This window comes from Copadichromis virginalis, linkage group LG7, assembly GCF_057382275.1.
Source record: "Copadichromis virginalis isolate Kocher_CV1m ecotype Utaka linkage group LG7, C_Virginalis_male_GT1.1, whole genome shotgun sequence".
Taxonomy (NCBI): Eukaryota; Metazoa; Chordata; class Actinopteri; order Cichliformes; family Cichlidae; genus Copadichromis; species Copadichromis virginalis.
In genome coordinates, this window is record NC_140624.1 from 33,496,560 (window position 1) to 33,518,080 (window position 21,521).

The 21,521-nt window shown below is 39.4% G+C and overlaps 1 protein-coding gene across 6 annotated transcripts in view; it reads left to right on the forward strand.

The window, feature by feature from the left end:
- Nucleotides 1-21,521, forward strand: part of tcf4 (transcription factor 4) — a 257,476-nt gene that overhangs the window by 99,256 nt on the left and 136,699 nt on the right. The gene's annotated exons all lie outside the window — the stretch shown is intronic.

Here is a 21,521-nt window from a genome sequence, read left to right on the forward strand (position 1 = left end):
CACACGCACACACAGCAAACCCTGAGCTGGTGGCATGGCAGTCACTTCCAGACTGTTTTATTCTAGCGATCTGATTGGCTCTTATCAAATATGGGATCTGGTTTTACATTTAAACAACTGCTGATTTCAGTTTTTAGCTACTCTGGCTTCAGCGCTCAGGTTTTGTTTCTCTATGATCAGCTGATCACATGGCTAGCCTTTCCCGTTCTGCTCCTTCTGGACTAATTATTTATAAATTGTTCAAAAACTGTTATATATGAGGAAGGTATCAAATTAATCACTGCCATGATTGACACACATTAATGTAATGTACACACTGTCAAATTTGATGCAAGAGCACCGAGAAATCGCCATCATTATTTTGTAGAAGTGCCTTAAGATTTTATTTCGTCATTGCAATTAATATGTTTTTTTAAACATATATATTAGTGATTGGGCAAAAGGAGGACCCTCCTACAGATATTCACCCCCTGAAACATCAGCTGTCCTCTGCTTAACTGAGATGTCTCTTTGGCATCAACTCATTTGTGACTTTGCTGCTTTGGTTCCCTTGCGCGATGCTCCTTTTGGCCACCACAGGCAGCTGTTTTCAGCTAAAAGCTTCACTATGCTCCACCTGCTTAGCAGCAAACAAGCACACTTATAAGGTAGCTGGTAGGGATAGTGGAGCATTTAGCGGCTGAAGAGACGAGTATTTCCCTCAGGAGCTGAAAAAAACAAGTAAACTACTAAAACTAAACAGCTAAACGTGAGTAAATATTGGATTTACCAGGTAGCCACAAACACATTTCCAAATAAACAAAACTGAAGCTCCTCTGTCCTCTCTTTTCTCCTTTCCTCTGTCCTCTCCTCTCCTTTCCTCTCCTCTCCTCTTGCAGCTGTGTTCCCCCTTCTTTCCCCAGCTGTTGCCAACCAATCACCTGCTCCCTTTGCCACACACACACACATATATCCACACTATAATTATGGGAGACTGGGCGCTGGCTGGAGATCTATTTGAACACATCAATAAATGAGAAAGGAGGGATATGAAATAACCGAAAGTGAGGTGATCGAGTGACTGGTTGGCCTTTAATTTTGATGCATTTCTGCGGGTGATTTGTTCAGCGATCCAAGGGTCTATCCATCAATGAAAATGATTATTCATTTAGAAACCCACTGGAATTTCTCTTGGTCTGTCTTCCCAAAATTTGTGGAGTGGTTATAGGAAATAAAAATAATGGGTCACCTTATCGAAAGTAAAACTAAATCCACTGTGATTATGTCATTATGTTGTGTTTTTAACTTATTATAAGAATAATTTCTTGACTCTGATTTCTCAATAAACTGTCAAAAATCATAAACACGTTGAACTCTGTGATGCAGGAGCACCAGAGTGTGAAGCAAAATGCTAAAAAAAAACATAAAGACAAAGCTGAAGGAGAAAGGGGGTGAACCTGACAGAGGAGGGGGGAATAGAGTGGCCAAGCTGCCATAGTGGCCCACAAAGTTTCCCTGCGTATCACTGCCTTAATGTCCCGACCGTTGGTTAGTTTCCATGGCAGCAGACGAGGGTAGAGTGGTAGCTTTTCCCTTTTTTTCCCACGCTTCCAGGACAGTGCCATGTGAAAGCAGCGGGCACAGTCTCTGCTGGCACACACTGAATGGGAACAGAGCTGACAAAGAGCTGAAAAACCATGCTGTTAGTGTTAAACCGCCCCAAATCTGCCAGGGTGACCGGTTCAATTCCCAGTCTACCTCAGTGGGTGGAGAAAAGCAGTGATACTGTCAGGTGGGTCAGTGTTTTATGTGTGTGTGTGTGTGTGTGTGTGTGTGTGTGTGTGTGCTGGATTACATGAAACCGGCAGCTTGTTCCAGACCTCTACATCACCTGTTATTTTAGCGGTTTTAGTGTGTTTGAGATGTGCGCAACGTGAGAGCTGTAAGTCTTACAACTTAAAGAAATAATGATTCTCAAATTGTGATGTTTGTTTTTTCAACACAAAAAGCACAAAGCACCTAGCAACAGCCAACTTCCCAAGCAGGATATTACTAAGATCAACACAGTGTCAGACTGAATAATGAAGAGAAAGCAAAGTTGCCTCTTAAGCTCTTTTTACACATGCACTGCATACTGCTCTAGACCTTATTGAAAATTAACCTGCCAACTCCCAAGTACAGAAACTGCATTTGTAACTCTTCTCTCCTAAAATAGAGAATTTCCAGAAGTGAGAGCCAGTCTGAAGGGGACCTTCAGACTGGCTCTCACTTCTGGAAACACTTTCAGAAGACTCCCCTTCTCACATGCAGCACATCCTATTATGTGCTACATGTGAGAAGGGGAGTCTTCTGAAAATGTCCCACCCTGATTCTCTTGACTCGGAGTGGCACGCCTTAGAGTCACATCTTGAGCCTGTACATAAACTCAAAAAGATCCATTTAGACTTGATCAAACTTTAAAAAAAAATAACTAAGCATCACAATATTTTTATGCTTAGTTTTATTCAAGATCTTGTCCTGCTAAAATATCTTGAATTGTCAGGTCCCATTGTATCTTAAAAACCTCATAGTAGCAACAGAGCACTTTTCTCTCTGACTGCAGGTTCCTAGAGTTTTTAAAAGTAGAATAGGAGGCAGAGCCTTCAGCTCTCAGGCCCCTCTTCTGTGGAACCAGCCTACCTGTAGGACTGAGCTTAAACCTTCCCTATGATAAAAGTATAGTTAGGGCTGGATAAGGTGAATCCAGCACCAACAATCCTGAATCCACCCTTATGTATGACGCAATAGGCTTAGGCTGCTGGGGGGTTCCCATGATGCCCTGAGCATTTCATCGTCACTCATCTCTTTTAACTTCCTGTATGTTTATACACCACTTATACTTGGTGACATGCAGTTAAAAAGAGTGAAAAGAGGGATTGCATTAGCCAAAGTGCAGTCTCAAAACCACTGGCTATTGTCAGACAACTCTTTCGCCTTCTTTGAGTTTTTTTAAATGCATCTGCAACAGTGACAACTACACCGAGCAGGAAGTCTTTGCTCTATACTCAAGCCTCAGTTACCGGTTGCTAAATTAATTTTTGTTGATATGGGATTTTAATTTGTTGACACCTCTGTACGTATTTAGGCCCAGCGGCATGAGAAGTACCAGCTGACATGAACAGGTTTTCACTTTCACTTTCTTGTAGCTAGTCACACTTGAACAACCTGTCGTGATCGTTAATAATAGATCGATGTGCGAATAATTTTCGTTTACATCTGAATATTGTCACTCTGCCCCTCTGGTGACCTTTTGCCTTGTTTTAATCTGAAAAAAAAAAGCATATTTCGTTGATCACAGTTTGGCCTCTTGAAAAGGCAAATTGTGGTTTTAGCCAGTTAGAGGTTTTGGTTTCCCCCACTCGTTTTGTTTCCTTGCCTTTCAACTGGTGTCAGTGAAATGATGCCTTTGTTGATTTTGAGCCTTTGAGCTTATGAAAACTGACTGCTCCTGATTATAATTTCAGACCTGTGGTGAGTGCATTCTAGTAAAGCCAAAATGGTGCCCAAAGTACAAAAGTCCTTTTGCTATTACAGCTGATTTGGGTCAGAATGTGCAAAAATATTGTTTGTTAACAAATTGCTGTGGAAACCAGGTGACGCTGGCGCTCAGATGGCTCCTCTCTCCTCCGTCCCCGTCCATTCTCCTGCTGTCCATCCATTTCCACCCTCTTCTCCCCTCCGTCGCCGTGTGATGTCAGGTGGGGTCTGCCCTGCTGCGACAGAGCCGCTCTGATCACGGTCTCCCGAACAGTGTGTGGGAGCAGATATGTCATTATTTTGCAGCCAGGTGGTCATGCTGAAATCACACAGAGCACATCAGCGCTGTGATGCGGCTCCCACACCGACAGCAGTAGGCTACCCCTCATATTACAGCCAGCCAGGTGTTCAGATGCTGTCACATTTGTCTAAATACAGGCATTAAGTCTGGAATCAGGGTGGAGGAAGAGGTCTGTCAGTGATGGCAAGAGAGCAAGAATGGGGGAGGAAAAGAAAAATATGGTGGAAAGTGAGGAAAAAATCCGAAATTTGTAACGTCGGGAGATCGCTATAGCAGATCTGAGTGGATATGAATAAACTTTCAGCTCTGTCAGAGTAAGTTTTACATTAGAACCCTGCCAGTTCCTGTTGCCTAATAGAAATTAGTCTTTGCCTCTCAGTGCAGTGTTGGTTCAGTTTATCAGGAACCCAGCAGATCTGTGAAGTCAGTTCAAACCTTCTTTTTGGGCTTCATAAAATCAGAACGTGAGCTGCCCAAACATAGGCACTAAACAGATATGACCCATTTATAAGGTTTTACATTTCTTTTTAAGTTTACTTTTTTCCGTAGATAAAAGATTTTCTGTACCCAGCTCTGCCAGATAATTGTGGAAAAAGGAAGCAAAATGGATTTAAATGACAGAAGAAAAAATTAGGAAGCGAGAGAAAGACGAAGCAAAACTGATGAAAGAGAATTTAAAATATCTGTACAGGGTGGAGAAGAAAGAAGGAAAGGACTAGAACTCATCAGAGACCGACAGCCATGACAGTGACAGGAGAAAATCAGTGTGCGATGCTGAACCCCAGGATCCTTTGACCTTTGGCCTCTCCAGTCTGACAGCACCTGACCCGCTATCCGTCTCTCTGGGGTTGCCCCTCCTCCTCGCTTCCCACAGGGAGAGGGACAGGGAGGTTGAACCAGGCAGAGGAAGACACCGCCACGGTTTCAAAACAATCCTTAGAAACATTAGCTTAATTTTGTTCAGCTTTTAAAGGATTGTTATTCTGTCAAATGTGTGCAAAGCTTATTCTATTCTTATTCTACAAAAAAATACTTGAAAATTAAAAAGCAGATAGATTTTACAAATATGATTGCTAATTTTTAATGATGCTTGGATGCTTTCTGTATCAGTATGTGCATCAGTTACATCCTCTGGGCTACACTGCAAACACAACCTGCTAATTGCCCAAATGTTACCAAATATTGGTTCAAAATGACGCTCCGGGTCGGGTTCACAGGGACTGACAGTCCTGCTTGCAACCATCAAAGCATGAAGGGCACTCTAAGGGCGTTTTCAATGTAGAAATTAAATAGAAGTATGAAAAAAAAAAAAGAACAACATCGTCATTCAGCATCAGGTTTTGGCATTAAGATGTTTTGTATTTCGGTCATTCTGATCTGACCATATCGGTTGCTTTCCCTATTGCCTGATTAGATGATGAGCATGACTTTACTGTGTATAACTATTTCTACTTGGTATTAGTTCACTGTTGCTTTCCCCCTTCACTTTACTTTGTTTTCACTAAGTGCTTGGTTATTGTTAGTTTCTTTGTCAATGATGAGCAGTAACCCTAAACATATGTTGTTAAATTGTAAGATTTTTAAGTTTTCTACAAAGCATGCTAACTGAAACGCATCAAACCTCATTACCCTAAGGTGAGAAATTCAAAGGGATACCCACACAATAAAACGCTCCACTGGAATTATTCACACAATCTCCACCAGTGGCTTAATTTAAGACCTTGCACAAACAACCTATGTGGTTCTTTCTTTCTTTGAAGAGAGGACAAAGAGGACCTTTGGACATGAACACATAAAACAAACAATTTCTAAAGAATTATTTTTACTTGTTACAGTAAACAAGGCCAGAATCTAGCAATTCAAAGGCATAAGACATCCTGTAAATAGACAGAGTGGGAGCTGAAAAAGGTGCAACCCGCATGAACATGGATGACACATTTGAATATTGCAGTGCGAGAGTAAAGTGTCAGGTCAGGAAACACGTACATGTATTTTTGTACCATAAAAAACCAGCCGTGTCCGCGTTTCACAGCCGGTTTGTTTCCCGGCCTTTTTCTGCTTGACACGTAAAAACCTTGCGAGCCTGAACACAGCGTCTTTATTTAGTTGGTGTCAGCGAACAGCTCTCTGCTGTCTAGCTCTCACTTCTCATTGTGCTGCACTTTAATACTTCCATATTGTGCTGCTAATTCAGAATTTCACACTTTTTCTCTCCTTGCTACCTCTCTCTTTGTCTCCCCACGTCATTCGCCTTCCGTCTCAACCCCGAAGACAAGAGGAAACGTGTTAAATCCACCTCTAAGAACCTTTTTAATTCAACATTAGCAGTCGTCATCTGTCTGCCGAACAATGCACAAACACAATTTACAGCTACGACTGGAGCATCCCACCTTTGTTTACTCCGCAGCTAAATATTGTTCTATCAATAATGGACTCCAAACACAGAATCAAGCTTTTAGTTGTTGGTAATCCTGAATGTTTTACAGGAGATTTTTTTCCCTCTCTTTTGCCTGTGTTTTATTGTCTTGGGAGCATAATTGGAGTGTGTTGTTTTCTTCATTTGTTTTAGGTTTTAGGAGGAACATGGGCTCAGTGCCTCGTGGATGTAACTCCAGATGCTTTTGTGTCCGAGGTATTTGTGGAAGTGCTGCCCAAAATCCTCAAGACAAAGACAGCAGATATGGCAAGGAAACTAGAAACCCCGAAAAAAATTAAAGCCCTTCAAATTTAACATTCGGTGACACGAAAAGCAAGAGGGGAGGTTAAACTGTAAAAAAAAAAAAAAAAAAAAAAAAAGATTATGTCCAAAAAAGGCAAACGCCACATCAACGCGGCAGTCTACCTACTGTACACCTCCTGCTGTGTTCAGGTGCCATGTTTCTACCTCCATCCTCCCATACAATCAGAGCGAAATGAAGACAGATTGATAAACTCACGGATGGCAATGTGAACGTTGCCAAATCGAGTCAGACCCGGACCAAAGTAAACGCCGTGCCACGGAGCGAGAAAAGAGAAGGAGAAAAGAGAAGGAGGGATGGGGGGGGGGGATTTGGGGCTCTAATGCCAGCCTTATGCGTCTTTTAGTCGTTTCCGCCGTCGGGGCTTGGCACCGGCACGGCGTTGTCAGCCAGCCAACAAAAATCTGCAGTGCCTGCCGCATTTCAGCAGCCCTGTTTTGTCTGAGCCCAACACGCACACACACACACATAGAGAAAACACACCGCGACGCACTCGCGCCGCATATCCACATTTTGCTGCAAATCGACGACGTTTCGAAGCTTTGTAGAAGAAATTTTTGAAACTGAAGTCAAATGAAATCATGAAAGGATGGAAAAAAAATTTTGCCCTTCTCTGTGAACGTATTTATCGCTACGTCATATACACAGCGTGCTGCCTGTAGAGCGTGCTGCTCATGGAGCATTCATCTGAATAGTTGTGTTAAAGTCCTGCTGTTTGGACAGTTTGGTGGCGTCGCCCTGTTCGTCGCCTCGTTGTTGTTTGTGTTGTTTGTCTATTGATTCCAGGGTGGAGGAGGGGTGAGCGAGGGTGTTTGGATGCAATGAGCGTGGGGTGGGGGCTTTGGACAATGAAGGCTGTTTGGTTACAAGGGAGGGGGACCTGTTCTTTGGGTCTCATTCACATGAACAGGGAGCAAGTGTGATAGCTGCAGCTGAATTTTCAGTCTGTCTGCACGGTCGCACAAACCCACCGACTCTGAAAACATCAGTGGTCATAGACCAAGAAATTCTTTTTACTTTAAATTGTGATGCTCTTAAAATGATCAGACACATTAAATTTACCTTCTTTCACAAGTTACTTAAGTCGCCTTGTTGCTAAACTAAAAACAAGTTCTAATAAGTGGAGGTAAATGGTTCCCAGCAGAGCTTCTTTGGCTATGTCCCAGTGCCATAGTGTACCATGTGTGCTGTGGAGACTCTTGTGTTTGAATCACAATCCCTTTGAGGTAAATATGTGATTGTGGTCTATATTATAATTAATTTGATTTTACATGCTGCTTTCCTTTATAAAAGATCAGCAAAACTCAAAAGCAAGGTTTCTTATCTAATGCACCATATTTACTCTCCACTGTTTTATGATGACATGGTTGCTGGTACAATTGCTGAGAAACTGCAATGGTTAGCTTTCAGTTTGGTTAAATTTATCCCTCCAAGGAAAGTCAGCAGGCAATGAGTGGAGAGGTGCTACTAATAGCAGATTACATGCAGTGAGTTCAAACAGGTGTTTATTTCTTCTTTTGATGGCAATACTTTTAAAACTAGTATTACCCAATGCTGTATACAAATGCCACACTCCACCTGTTAGTGGAGGCGGAGTCAGTCAGGTGTATAAAGGGCAGTGAATGAAGGATAGTTTTGCAAACTTAAAATGCTTAAAATTATTATGGAGGCTAGAGGAGGAGGGACACATGCCAGGCAACTTTGAATTAGGAACATTATTTATAGAAGCATTAAAGAGAAAAAGTCACATGAGACTGTATTATTTTGGTAATAAATATTGGTTTCATTGGTTCAGTAATATGTTATTACTAGAGATGGACCGATCCGATATTACGTATCGGTATCGGTCCGATACTGACCTAAATTACTGGATCGGATATCGGAGAAAAATAAAAAATGTAATCCGATCCATTAAATATCACGAAAGCACCTCACAAAACTTGCAACAGGCCATAACTCACCTCAGAACGTTAGCACGTCGGAGCAGTAGGCATCACGTGATAGAGCGGCTGTGGCATGCAGGACCTGTCAGTGGTCTGGATAGCATGTGGAGCTTCGCTAGCAACCCCGCATTTCATCTCCGACAAAGTTATCCCCGAGAGAAGTAAAGCAAGTGTGTAAGTCCATCTCTGAATGTTTGTAAAGCATTCCTGCGTTAAGCTTAACGAGCGACTGCCTCTCGCTCTCCGGCTGCTACTTCAATCATGAAACTGCTTAATGATCAGCTGATCGGCTTTTCTGTCTCGAGTCCGTCTCTCTTGTTTGTTTTTGGCCCACTTTGCACCAGACAGAGGAAACCAGCGGCTGAACAACAGCAGAACGTTTAAGCTTGATAAGCTGTTGTTAGAATTTATTTAATCTTACTTTCTACTCAAGGATCTTTTTCTACGTAGCTGACGGCTGGTAACTGTGCAGGGCGGATCTAGCAAAGTTTAGCCAGGGGGGCCGATAGGGCATTAACAGGGAAAAGGGGGCACAAAGACACACTTTTCTTTCTTATTCTCATTTAAAATGTCGAGCTTTTAATAAATAATTATCCGAATCTTTCACCCAAAGTTTTAATCTGATGTAAAATGAATAGAAGTCAATTACTGTATATAGTGACTATTAAGTCTAATATATATACCCTAGTAAGCTATAGTACTCTTTACTTTGGGAAGGTACCATCTGTGCAGTCTGCAATTTTGTTGAAGAAAGATGTTGAATCTATTTAATATTTCTTGAAAAATAATTGATTTCTGTGCATTTTTTTCCACACTGCATCAAATTAAGGTTGATTACGTCGATTAAGCATCATGAGGTGGAGTGTGAGGGGTGGTTCCCTATTTTTTATTTATTTATTTTTGTTGTTGCTGGGAGTTAGAACCCTATTAGTTAGGTTGCTTAATATTTACACTAAGTACTCTTTAAAATACCAGAATAGGGAGGATGGTGTAGGTTTAAGTTTATTAGATTGATCAGTATTGCTGTACTATGAAATATTTTTTTTGTATACAGGTATAACAGAATAGCTTTAGTGTAGTTGTTGTTTTAAACTTGAGTATGAACTTGCAGACTTGCAAAATGCAGCAAGATATTTTAAAAAACAGTTTTGTTGGTTAAAAAACACTATATCGGATACATATCGGTATCGGCAGATATCCAAATTTATGATATCGGTATCGGACATAAAAAAGTGGTATCGTGCCATCTCTAGTTATTACCGGATGGTTTTAAAACACAGGACTTGTGGAAGGTTTTTGGGTTTTTTTTGCTATTTTTTTAAATGTGTGTTTTTGGTGGCAGGAAGAAACACAGGATTTTGTTCAGCTTGTAAACTTTGTGTTAGTAATTCAAGTTCTTTTGTGATGAGCGCTGTTTCACCGTTGAAACTGTGCGTTTGTTTTTATATGAGCCGTGTGTGGGTTGCTCATGCAGGTTTCGTGTTTTGAAATCATGTGTTGTACACACAGCAGCAACTTTCTTTAAAAAAAAGTTACTTTTACCCCACCGATTCATGTGCAGAGATCCCTCAATGGTCACCTCTGCTCACTGCAGCAGTGCGTCAGTGCACGCAGCGTAATGCTGTGGTAAAGTGGCTAGACCTAATCTATGTGGTTCTGTCTATCAGTACAAGAGATCTAACCACAGCTAAGATAAACACAACTCCCTAAATTCCTCCACTTTTTATGCTATTTAGTTTGATGTGATACCAGATGTGTCAGTGGTACTGGATACTGTAGAAAGTCTTCACAGGGAGTTTTAAATTATTTTTGTAATTCATGGTGGAAATTACTTTGATTCATAAATGTAAATGTATTAATAAAATTGAGGTTCACACAGTGAATCAGCAGGGGAACCTCTTAGAGCTGTGTGATGAACATCTGGACGAATGGAGACAACCTACCAAAAAGCTACAAATTCCCTTTAGCATTTACATTTTCACACATTAAATCAAGACAGAAACATATCTCTAAGAACCCTGCAGCAACATTATGATAGATAGACAGACAGACACATGCTGTAAGCATCTTCTGATTATGAAAAGGACGTAAAGTGCAGTATTGTGACATAGACTGTTCTTGCTTTCCTCTTGCTCACAGACCTTTGTGAACACGTGGGAATTTAATTCTCTGTGAAATATCCAATTCATCATATCTGTACTCGCAGCAACATCCATGGCTTCAGACTCCTCTAAATGTTAGATTTCAGACAGCTCGTGACTCTGTATGATGTCACTGAGAGCAAAAATACCCAATATGAAACCTCTCAGAAGCTCCACCCACCTGCTGTTTACACCTTCTGTTTAACAGGATTCAGCCAATCAGATAAGAGGGAAGGGAAAGCCTGATAGACAGAGACAGTGGATGAACACGGGGCTTGCACCAAGGCCCAATATAGGATGAATAAGGTTTACTGTGAATACTTAGACATGTAGACCTGCTCTAACAGAGTCCAAGAGTAAACAAAGACATGAAGTACAGCATTAAATAACAATTCGAATACTAACAACTGATTTTTTTTCCTTGTAAATTCCCAACATATTTTTCTGGATCTAACTTCTCTCTCTTCTCTATAGTAAGGAAGCACACACATATAAAACAGTGAATCCAGACTCCAATCAGCAGTCTGATCTGTTCCGCTATGGCTGAAGGTAGATACCAACAGATGCAGACTCGATGCTGCGTCTCTCAAGTCGTTCTCGTCGCTCGTATACGTTCATCTGTTGTTTGATGTATTCGCTCGCTGTGGTGCCAAAGCATCAATGCCTGCTGGGATTGAAGGGTGGCGGTGTGTGTGTGTGTGTGTGTGTGTGTGTGTGTGTGTGTGTGTGTGTGTGTGTGTGTGTGTGTGTGTGTGAGTCGGGGGGGGATTGTCTGTTACTCATCGACCATCATCTGTTAAATTAATGTTGATCTCCCCCCTGAAAAATGTTACGCTTTACACTGGAAGACAACACCATGAATAAATAGGTGTGTAGATGGCTTCAAATTCAGAGCTGGCAGTGTGGTTTGCGTGGTTTCAGAGTGTCTGTTGGAGTGTGCGATTGTGTGTGTGTGTACGTGTCTGTGTGTGTGTCACTACCTTTCAGACTTTGTAGAAACTTCTGGACCGGTGCCCGGTGGTGTCATGGAAACGCTTGAATCGCTCAGAATGATTCATGTCTGCACAGTCCAACCCTCCCCCATCACACACACACACACACACACACACACACACACACACACACACACACACACACACTCATTCGCAGGAAGAGGGAGTTTAACCCTTCTTCTATCCATCTTCATCCCCCCCACCACCTCTCTATCTCTCCTCTTTCTTTCCTCTCATCTCATCTTTGCCATCCTCGTCAAATCGCGCTATTAGTCACATACTTTATTAAAATGGACCCATTATATGGGTGTCAGAGGAGATCATGTCTTCTGAGTGTTTCCTTTCACGCAGAAAAAGACTTGACGTCTCTCTCAACCTCTGAAAGAAAGAGTCAAGACGCCGACGGTGACTCCTTCAACAACTCCATCTTGCGGTTTTCATCTTTTGCTGCCTGCTGAATCAGAAAGGAAGAGTAGTAACTGATAGCTGTCAGATGTGACGGACACGATGGAGCGTGCAGAATGAAAACAGAGAAAAGCGCCTCTTCTCTCCTCTAACAGCTGATTCCAGTGACTGACAGGAAAACGGCTCTGTGGCTCTGCGCTCTCTCTTCACTGTGGTTGCAGTTATTGCTGCTTACACAGGAACTGATGTTATCACTTTGTTTGTTGTGCTGCAGTTAATGAAACTTTATTAAAGTAATTAAGATTAACATTAACATAGCAGAGCTAATTAATGAAGAAGAAAATGCAAACCCTCATTTACACAGTAGCCTTAAACTGATCTGAAGATGTAGAGTGGATTGCTTTGTCTCGGACTTGCTCTTCCTTTCTGTCTCTTATTAGAAGTGAATGAGCTCTTTACCACCAGTAGTTTTAAACATTGGCCACAGGAAGTAAAAATGTTCCAAGCTTCCTGCATTACATGTTCAGATGTTTTTGCGGTGTACGTGATATCATGTTGGTATTCTTCCTGTAACATCATCATTATTGTTCCATTGCAATGGACCGATCACAGTGAAAGTTTGAGGAAAAAAAGATTGCATTGGGAGACGTTTGCTTTCAGAGCTCTCCCTGAGAAAGGCTTTCTGACAGCAACACTTCTAAACAGAAATACATAGATGTAAAGAGTGACAAGGCCAGTGTAAAGTGCAAGCTGTGGTGGATGAATGGATCCATTTCATCTGGGAGATGATGTTTTTGTGTTGCGTGTAAAACCAAAACTTTGTATTGATCTTCTCATAAATGTTAGATGTATTAGAAAACTTTTGGGGGGCAGAAAGCCCTGAAGACAAGTTTCTCACATGTGTCAAAAACTATTAAGATGTGCCTTGACCTATGTCTGGATGCAAGAAGCATCTGTGGCTTCACAGAGGCTAGAATCCTGTCGAAATCATTACTTTTACACTATAGCAGGTATAGACTGTCATTGATTTATGGTAAGTATTTCATATTTTACAGGTCTTTTTCTTCTTGAATTTGCAAAGCTGTGACATGACAAAAGGTAATTTGTCAGATGTATTTATATGCTTGCAGAAACTTTAATTACTTAGTTAACATCTTCTCAGTCACACCAACTACATGACTCCCAAATCCTTTTCCAATTAGCTTTTATAGGGAAAAAGTAACTTTTCAGGACATTTGTGCTTTGATCCACAAAGTAAATTTAACAAGTATGCCAAAAGTATTGCATAACCCAACGCTGTTCTTGGGGGTTGTCAAGTGTCAGTGTCCTGAGATATACATACCTATCATCTATTCAACATGAAAGACACAGGTGTTATAAACTAGCTAAATGTAAAGTGCTGTATACTTTAGATATTGACTCTTGCAGTGTGCCTGACTTTCTGAATGCCCCTGAGGACCAGTGTTGGTCAAGTTACTTGAAAAAAGTAATCAGTAACTAATTACTGATTACTTCCCCCAAAAAATAATCCCGTTACTTTACTGAGTACTTGTTTTTGAAAGTAATTAGTTACTTAGTTACTTAGTTACTTTTTAAAAACATGATTTACACCCTGAATAGGTAACGAAGCAAGATCTTCAATCGCTTCAATCCCAGTTCTACTTTTTCTGCATAATCAATCATATAAAATCTAATCAAATGGAAAAGTCTCTTTTTAAAACTTGTTTTATTAGTTTTAATCTTTTAACTTTATGCATCAAGCAAAAATTAAATTCTATGCAACATTCTCTGACTGGAAGAAATTTGTTTAACATTTAAACCTATTTTCTGCACATTCCAGCACATGAAATAAAATATTTTTTGTGTTTACACTCAGTCTTTCAAATAGATGCAAGTAAAACACAGCAGAACATAAATAAAATCAAAGGATCAATGGTCCTGTAGCTCTATTTTTACCTGTTTAGCAGGAGTGGGGCAGGCGGAGATTTGCCCTGGTGCAGGTGTGTCGCAGCAGTCAGTGGAAGAATCCGCGAGTTTCTCTGTGAATTTCACATTGCGTGGTAGCGCACTCGGTGCTTGTGCGGAAGTTTAGGGGGTTTTTTTGCTGTAAAAAGAAGTTTTCTTCAAACAGCGGACACTAATGTTTTTGTCACTTTTTACGGAATCAAACTCAAAGTAAGGTCAGTACTTCCACGCTTTAAACGCTGCACGCTCATACTCTCTCCCGCACTCATTATATTATCCGTTGTTGATCTGCACACAGCTGTTGCCACGAACGTTGCACTCGCTTACGTCATTGTCATGAGACACTTTCGCAAAAGAATCACGGTTTTAATAACGCAGTAACGCAGCATGCTTACAGGAAATTAATAGTAATCTAATTACCTTTTTTGCAATAGTAATCCCTTACTTTACTCGTTACTTGAAAAAAGTAATCGGATTACGCATTACTGCCCATCTCTGCTGAGGACAGAGTTTGGCAGCACTTTAATGAACCTCGATAAAGATCTATATCTGCTTATCTACTGTAGTACAAGTCATTTCAGATGTTATACCGAGTTTGTGCCAGTGAATGTAAATGAAGACTTTGAAACTTTAAAACTACAAAAAAATTTTTATCACTTTTGTGTATCAATCGTTACTCTTGTCCTGGCACTTTTTTCTGTTTGCTTCAAGCAAGTAGAAATAATGCTATATATATATATGCAACTTTATCGTTTTATATTAGCTGACACTTAGCATATAAAGAAAATAGTTCTTACATAAACAGGATTATTGATTTTTGTGACAGAATTTTTCAAAGATATATTTTGGTTGTCTTGAGCACTACAAAACAACCACCTATCTCAAATACACCAAATACACACCAAAATAATCTGGATGGATAAATAGCTCTACAGGCCAGAGGAAAATTATGTAAATTTGATTTTGTGATGACCTGTCCTTTTAAAAACCTGGCAGTTTGATGTCATGTAAAGTGAAAATAATGGGAACTGGCCTTTATACAAGGACTGAGGCACTGATGAGGCAGACTCTCAAAATCTGAATCGAGCCTAGGTGACTATGAGTAAGTTCAGTTAAGGGCCTGTTAACAAGCTGTGTCATTATAGCTAATACCCCAGACAAGCTTCCCGGTTACTGTTGGCTCTCAGTTTGTAATGGAGCTGATTTGTACTTCGCCTCAGTCTCTGTGCATTGTGGATTAGCAGGGATTTGGTCTTGCTGCCTCACCGACTTCTCTATGGGCTTTCATACAGCGGAGTGGACTGACTTTGCCACCTTTTGTACCTCTGCAGCCAGCATAATCTAACAAATGCCAGTATCTTTACTTCCTTCTCACAGCCAACAATCTTTAGTTTTGTTTTCTCGGGAAACTAAATGTCTTTGGGGTTCCTAAGAGAAACGCAGAGGTCTGTGCGTGAAGGCATCTTCTGAAATCTTCTTTGATGGGTTCTTTAAAGATTTGAGACTGTTTTTGAATTTTTCTGACACACTAGGGACAAAAAGAGATGACTGTCACTGTCAGAGTATCTGGGGAAAGCAAAAGTTCCATGGTTACTCATCAGCAAAGAAGCTCTTGATGGAACTTGAAAGCCTGAAGAATACTTGTTTGAGGGTTTGTGAAACAATTAGAAAGGTGTTTTCATTAAGCCTAATTCCCCCAAACCTTTTATGTGAGAGCTCCTCCAGTCATTAAGATGTATCAGAGATTTGTAGAATTTGAGTAAGCTTTAAGCAAGCTTTCTTACGTTATTATATTCCACAAAAATGAAGTGTTTGCACAAAGAAGAAGAGAAAGCAGCAACAAGTTGAAATATAAAGATTGGTTTATTGGACAATTTAAGAAACAGGAAGACAGGAAGCATTAAAAACATGTTTATCGCACTGGGATATCTTTTAAGAACCCCAAATCTGAGTTTTTATGGATATTATGCGGCTTCAGTCTTACATTTAACTAAAACTCTGAACATCCTAGAGTCCTAGAAGCCTAGAAGTGAGATCAACTCAGCTTTATAGAAAAAAAAAAGACTTCCATGGTTCACGAAGGAAGGAACAATAAGGTTAGTTTGTCTCTGCACAAACAAAATACAATGTCTGAACAGCCATTGATTGTTAGAGGTTGACAGAGCTCTTAACAGTCTTCTATAGGGTCTTTCAAGACTGATCTCCTAAACCCTAAAATGACGTTGTTCGAGAACCCTACTGAGTCAAAAAGGGTTTTCATGAAATCTGTATTTTTAACTATGAAAAAGCTTTTGAAGAGGAGGGCTTATGTGGTTTTAAGGACTTGAAATAAGGAGACTGTTATCAGATCAAATGGACTGTTTTAAAAAGTGGATTCATTTGGCTGATTTATCTGAGATTATCAAAAAAGTTAACTGAAGTACTTTACATTTTCTAAGTTAAAAAAAAACAGCAAGATTAGTTATGTTTTTTTTCCTCAAGAGACAAAGGTTGAACCAAAAGGTGATTAAAATGTGCATCACAGAGATGAACAATATATTTTTTAATTGTGTAACTGTATTTTCTATGTTTCAAATAAACAAAGGAATGCGGAATTTGAAACCTTATCATGGGAAAATATATTTGTTTATAAAAAGCCTTACTTGATACCAGAAATGAGAGAAAATAAAAATGGAGCCGATTAAATACATTTTGGTCTTTTAAGAATTTTTTTTACATTTTTCCTGATTTTTGTATATTTTTTTCTCACGTCCATAAAAATATATCAAAGGAGGCCCTTCATCTGCTGCAAAATGAAAAACAAATCAGTTGAGGAGAAGAAGTTTTATACCAGTTATATCTCAAAAGGCCTCTTTAACAAAATCCACTTTAAAAAGCATTTAATTAAGACTTACTTTGTGTTGTGACGGCTTTATATATTAATAAACTCTCCTCGTTTTATCAAGTAATAGACTCTTTGGTTCAGAAATCTTTTTCCAGTTCAAGGCAGTGAAATGAAATGCTTCTCTCTGTGTGTGTGTGTGTGTGTGTGTGTGTGTGTGTGTGTGTGTGTGTGTGTGTGTGTGTGTGTGTGTGTGTGTGCCCATTCATGGTATACTGTGACAGGGTGTGTGATCTGGAAGGCTGACCCTTCCCATCCTGTTTACTCCATCCCTGCCTCCCTCCCTCCATCTCTCTCTCTCTCTCTCTCTCTCTCTCTCTCGCTCCTTCTTCCTTTTTTTTAATACTGCTCTTTCTTTTACAGCCAAATTAAAATACCAAGGATTTTTGTTTGTGTGTGTAATACATGAGCTCAGCCTGCAGAGGTGGTGGAGGTGAAAAGGTCAGCATGTTGAGACAAAAGGGACAGATCGGGGTTGTGCGGTTGTGAAAGCCTCAATTCAGAATCTATTTTTGTCGCATTTGTTGTAGCGTCTGCATTGGGGTCACTGTTAATTGATACATTCTTGTATTTACTGGATTATAGAAATTGCTCAATTGTAAAATCATCTAATTTGCATCAACTTTTTATGTTTTGACAAAGGTATAAGCTCTAAATAATAATATTTCATTTTTAAGAAAACAAAGATGCACCTTACAGCATATTATTTACCACAGCTTAAAGAGTGTGTGCAGACGTGGAAAAGCTGTCAATCGAAATACTAACATATCGGAAGGCACACATGAATCTACATTTTTGCCAGTTGATGATGCACAAAAAGACAAAAAAAATCTATTTTTTTTCTTTTTTTCTTTTTTTCTTTTTTTTTGCTGTAGCTTTTGACAATTCCAATAAACCTAAAAGACTAAAAGGAGATAGATGCATGGAAATATTGCTATAGGCCAAGTCTTGTGGGATTACCTAATTATTTAGCACCGCTTGTGTGTGAGTGTATCCGTAGATAGGGTACATACCTATTGCCCTATTCACAGCATGCACATAAGTTTATATATAGGTAGTTGTATACATAAATAAAATGGTGCTCCAGTAGGTATTTAATTTAGTGCCAGAGGAGACAAAACTCATGCCAACACTGGCACTCATCCATTTTAATGGCCCTCAAACGGACAGAGGTAATGCAAAAAGACTGAGGGCTGGAACCTTTTATGCTGGCCTCTCTTTCTATTATACAAAATTTGGGGGGCCTTCAAACAGACAAGTGTCTTTATCGCCTAGCAGTTTGGACCTATAACCACATAGTCGTATAATAAGATAACCTTTATTAGTCCCACACTTGGGAAATTTGTTTTGTCACAGCAGGAAGTGGACAGTGCAAAAGTTATGAGGCAAAAATTAGAATACAATAAGAATAAATACAGTACACAGCTGTACAGAATAGAATAAAATAAAATACTATATACAGTAGAATAAAATAAAAATAAATATACAATAAGATAAAAATAGAATACAAATACAAATACTATATACAACTGAGTAAAAATACAACGATGACAGAAAGGATTATTGCACTTAGTATTATTGCACATGTGTGGATGTGTGTGCTTGATCAGTTAAAGTCTTTATTATGGAGTCTGACAGCAGTGGGGAGGAAAGACCTGCGAAATCTCTCCGTCCCACACCGTGGGTGCCGCAGTCTCCCACTGAAGGAGCTGCTCAGTGCTGTCACAGTCTGCTGCATGGGGTAATATAGCAAGACATTATTACATTATTACATTAATCATTATTTCCAGTGATGAGCAATTATTACCTTCTATAAGTAAGTATTTGATCAATATAAATAAATAAAACAAGAAAAAAAAAGAAGAAACTGAAAAAAAATTAATACAAAAACATTTTGTTGTATTTTGTAAAAATTGTTCTAGTTTTCTTGACAGTTTATCCTTTTAAGTCTTAAAATTGAAATTGTGTCTCCAAAAATGATAGCTACTTTTAAGGAGGCTGGTAAGCCTGAGGATTATCTATCCTTCCATGCTGGCATTTACATTGTGTACAAATTTTTCATAAGAAGTTTTGCATTTTGTGGTTGAAAGATTTTTGGATTCATTGCAGGCCGTGGTATTCACCAGAGGTGCGTGCAGTGTCAAATCTAAATAGGTATTTGTTTATGTGTGTGTGGTCCTGAGTTAGTATTTTTGAATGCATGTGCTCGATATATTTCGGTACCGTGAAAAGTACATTTGTGTGTGTGTGTATATGTGTGTGTGTGTGTGTGTGTGTGTGTGTGTGTGTGTGTGTGTGTAGTACATATCAACATTGGTCTGAGTTTATGCATCTGTGCTAGTGATTTCTAGTACTTGTGTGTGTGTGTGTGTGTGTGTGTGTGTGTGTGTGTGTGTGTGTGTGTGTGTGTGTGTGAGTCTTTGTATACATGCCAAACTGGTCCAGCTGGCATCAGTCGTAGCTGAAGCCGAAGCCGCCGTATCGGTCACACACACACTCTCTCTCTCCCGCTCACACACACACACACACACAGTCGACCACATTCCTATTCTGTACGCCTGTAATTATCAACCTCTTCTGCATCGACTACCATGTTGGCGCGTATTCAGCGCTGGTCTATACACGCCTGATTCCAACCCTTCACTACGTACACGCTTCATTTTCCTCCACACACGCTTGCAGTAAAACCCCTCCATTTCATCTCATACGACTGCACTGACAGCAGAATGTAATTACACACTAACTGTGGTTTGATATTTAGACTGGCTCAAGATTTAAGGTTTTATCCAAAAAGAAGGTCTGCGTGGTAAAAATAGGCACCGGAGTGGTCCCGCAGCTCAGAGGGGAGGAAAGCCTGTTCAGAAGCTGGAGAGGAAATTAGCTTTGTTGTCTACACGCAGCGGTGCATTTTTCGAAATTCATCAGGCACCTTTTTCACAGCCAGGCACGCTCAGTTTGTGTATTAAAGTGATGGTCGGTTACCTGCCAACGAGGCTTCACCTTCTTGTCGTGTACTGATCAATCCTTGGCCTGCATTCAAAGAGCTCTGATGTCTGATTTCAATCAAACATGTTTCAACACGTTTGACCGAAGATGTTCTATAAAAACTAATGGGTAGGTGAGGGTGTTGTTTTCTTCTTACATCTATTAAATCTGTATCAGATGTTGCCTTGGGCATTAAGGACCTTCAAGTCCAACAACGGGAACAGAAATCATAGTTTCTGTATTGTTTATAAATGAAATTAAAGGAAAATAAAAAGTCTTTTGCAGTAAAACTTTAACCAAGAAATTTGAGTTCCTGAAGAGAGTTACATGAACATGATGCCTTGCAAGGTTTTCAAGAGATATGTTGAATGTTGGAGTTTAGCCAAACTTTCAATAAATGGAGCTTTAATATTAAGTGATAATCATGGAGAATTATGTCATACATTTGGCATAATATTAAATGCTAAATTAATCGCACAAACCCTAAATTTTGTAGTATGCAACTTTTCCTACAGGGCTTTGTTAAATCTTCACAGTGTGGTTCCAACATCTTTGATGGAAATGTCCTTTAATGTAGTATTGCAGTAGCAGTAGGCTGTTGCCAGGTTAAGCAGAGACAGGTTGAATTTCTCTGGCTGGTTATTTAAATTAAGAGCGTCATTATTACATGTATTACATGTTTTCCAAAATTTCACTATGTAAACCCTAATGAGAACCAATTTGTAGAACAGAAAACTGTAGATTCTTTAAAGCCAGGTTCAAAATGAGCATTTTGCTGGCACATTAGAATCAATGTATTTTTATCAATATATCTCTTTTTGTAACTTCATTAATTTGAAACTACTGTCAACGTGTAATATTTTTTTATTTTTTACAATTTTGAAGAAATAAAATGTTCTATAAATATTTCTCTGAATGCTATAATACAATATGAATATAAATTTTCTCTAACTGCTGAAGTGGAAATTTAGTGTGTTTTGAGGGAAAAATCCTTATTTTGGGAAAACAATAATTGCACGTATGCAGTGTTAAATCTTTTTTCTTTCTAATTGTGAAACACTGCTTACATGTAAAAATGTTTAAGTAACAGATAAAAATTCCTAGATAAGCACTTACATCAAGACAAATATTTAAATGTTCAAAAGACAAAGTGGACACACACATACAACAAAATGTGACTTTCCACTAGTTTGTGGGGGAGATATAGTGTGGAAGCAAAATGGTGAAAAAATTCACACACAATGGACCATTGAAACTGGATTATCTTCATTTTCTAGAAAATGTAAATAAAGCATGATTTTGAATGTATTTGTGTCACCAAATCCCATACTGCAGTTCTATATGCTGATTACAGAGTCTTGGTTTTCAGCTTCATTCCAAGTTGCCTGGTGGCTGTTGGTTGATACTTACTGTAAAGTCGTTTAGAAACGCTTATTTTTTCCCAAAATCACATCATTGTCAATAACTTTGGAAACTGAACTCTAAGTGTAAAATTCATCCATTATTTGCTGCCTTCAAAAATCCCACAATGGAATGCAGAAAATAGTCTGCATAGCCTGAACACAGTAGTATGCAACTGCGCAAGAATTGACTATTTTCTTCAGTAGAATTGGTTGCCTAGCGAGTGCACTAATTAGTCTCTATGGAACATCACTCTCCAAAGGGACAAAGATGG